This window comes from Triticum dicoccoides, chromosome 7B (genome assembly GCF_002162155.2).
Source record: "Triticum dicoccoides isolate Atlit2015 ecotype Zavitan chromosome 7B, WEW_v2.0, whole genome shotgun sequence".
NCBI lineage: Eukaryota > Viridiplantae > Streptophyta > Magnoliopsida > Poales > Poaceae > Triticum > Triticum dicoccoides.
In genome coordinates, this window is record NC_041393.1 from 513,547,914 (window position 1) to 513,550,642 (window position 2,729).

General features: G+C 40.6%; 1 long non-coding RNA gene across 1 annotated transcript; it reads left to right on the forward strand.

The window, feature by feature from the left end:
- On the forward strand, positions 1 to 2,077 carry LOC119335999. Its single transcript, XR_005162150.1, has 3 exons — positions 1 to 411; positions 513 to 599; positions 710 to 2,077. It is a non-coding gene; the product is annotated as an uncharacterized LOC119335999 (long non-coding RNA).
- The last annotated feature ends 652 nt before the right edge of the window (positions 2,078 to 2,729 follow it).

Sequence of the window (2,729 nt, forward strand, 5' to 3'; positions counted from 1 at the left end):
TTCCCTCTATTCCAATTTTTTTAAAGTATTTGACAGTTATATCAGCGTCCAAATGAAAGTACTCCCTCCGTCCCATAATATAATATCTTATTACATTCATTTTGCTCACAAATTGGGTGTAATAAGATCTTATATTATGGGATGGAGGGAGTACAATCGATTCATATTCTGTGCATCTTTGTACTTACCGTTGCTGGATGAAAATTTGGACATACATAGATAGCTCCAGATGTAGCCTAAATGTTTTTTTACTCGCAGCTGCTACGCTACTGCTCGCCTACCCCCGCAGCTAGCCTACCCGCCGCTGCTCGCCTACGCGAGGTGTTCGACGGAAAATTCCCTTCAAGGACGGCATCACGTGGGCGACCATGGTGTCTGCATCCCGCCAGTTCGCGCCCTCCATATGCCTGGGTATGTTAGATGTGAGGCACTTGGCTTGGATCTTCCCCAGAGCAGCACTGTGTACGTACAACTACAAGCTAAGCAAGCTGCTGATTGATTTTACCACGTAGACGTTGGTCTGAACCTTCTGGCCGGCTACAAAAGCAAGCACTCAGGCAGCTGGATGGATTCCGGGCGCACAGCTTGCCGTGAACCTTGTACGTCTTGGCTTGTCCTACCTTGCTTGGCTGGATTGATTCACTATTTTTTTTCAATTTGGATTTAAAGTCTAATGGAGTGTTTGCATCTGGTGCTGTCGATTTTGCAGAAATTGCTGCTCCAACAGGTAGCAAACCAATCATTTGATATTTGAGGGACAACAGTCAGCAGGCGCTTTGAGGAAGCATTGGTGCTGGCAAACAAAAGAATGCTTTAGGTATACCTATTTACACTTTTCAATTGGTTTGATGCCATCTGTATGTGATTCACTGACCAAGAATGGAAATATTCCTTGCTATTAGAAATTTCTATGGTGGTGCTTCTTTAGGTTCCACCTGATGAATGTTCCAGTGCCAATAATCGGTTATATATACTTTGTAATGGTGATTCCTAATTTGGTCTAACTTTCTAACTATTAGCTACAGTTCACTTCAGTGGTAATGCAGGTACGCAAAGGAAGAATTACTGGCTATGGATGATTACTATGAGCGTATGAAATTATTAATTGTGTAGGTTTCTTAAGCTAGATGGGTTGTTCTAGCTTGTGATGGTTAAATTTTTTACACAATAGCAGTACTAGATTAGTTGTTCTAGCTTCTTTAGGCTGTAACCATTTGAAGGTAATTTGAAGATCGATCCCACAGCTGAGTATATTCTGTTTTTTATTAACCCGCAACAGAGTGTGTATAGGAAAGTGTACTTTTGTGAATTGTTAGTGCTCGCTTTTCTTACTGTACTGTATCAGGCTGCTCATGTTCAAATTCTTCAGCGTTTTGTACACATGAAAGGTACTTTTGTAAATCAGTTTTTCAAATTGGCATCGATAAGATGCATGTATCCTTCTAAAAAATTAACACCAATGTTTCATTTTTTTGTGAGATCATTCCTTTTCTTTTGGACAGCTTTTGAAGATTTTTAAGATAGCTTTTTCTGTGGGCAAGCTGGACTTGATACTCAAAGGACCTTAAGTTCTAACCAAAGATGACAATGTGGATGGTCACATTATAAAGTGTTTTTTTTTCTCACACACATGTAAGTTTTGTCTCACTGTGTATTAAAAGAATGGTGAAAAGGTGAGAATCAGTATAAAGTGGGGACAGAGGATCATGCTTTCAAAGTTGGTCAGGTTTCACAATAATACTTGTGCATGTGTTTGTGTGTCATCATCTTTATAATGGGTGTGATGGATGTTGTAGGTTCATTGGTGACAACCAAGAGCATGCTCAAAAATGGCATCGTCTTGCTTCGTTTCTTCGCCTCAGCTTAAGTGCTTAATCTTGAGAAGATGAGAGATAATTGATAGAGTACTCCTGACAAGTGCATTTGTCAAATTCTAGCCAACAGATTGAAAGCATGTCTACCTATTTGTGAGTTTCAGTTCCATTCAATCTTCCTTTTCTTTTTGGATCCAAAGTAGAGGAGATCATGTGACTGGTTGTTGATTGCCCAAACACTATTTCCTCTACAAGAGTGTAAATGTTGTCGATGCTTGTTTCCAACATGCAAGGACATGTGCACACTCATTTTGTGTATCTATCTAAATCTCATATGCTACGAAGGTTTTCAAGTGCAGAGATGAAGCACCTTTCTAATTTAAAGAAATGGTTGTTGATTTTAGTTAAACTAGATGAATCCCCACACGTTGTTGTGGGAATGTTTTTTGGTACATTTCGTGTAAACTATCCAAATCATCACTTCGTTTTGCGTAAATGGTGAAATCATGCACTTGAAATAATTAACTTGTTATTCCAGGAATATTTTGCAAAATATTGTACTTACCATCTTAGATGCAATCCTTGCACACTACACAAATCACGTTTTCATTCATCATTTGCACGAATAGCACATATTGCATTATTTTAGAACTACAGATGTTTAATCTGCTTCTTGCACGACCGCCGAAGCGAAGCCGCCGCCGCCCTGCCCGCGGCTCTAAGCGGCGCCTACAGGCCGCCGGCCGCCCCTCAGACTTTCAACCTCGATCTGCACGTACACACCAGCCGGCCCGGTCGGGTCGCCGTTTGGGTCGCCGTTCCTAAGGGAAAAAAGACACGGGCCACTCATCAAGCCCTAGGTTCAGTTCTGATCTTTCTCTTTCTAATTTTCATATTATTAGTCTATTCTAGTTA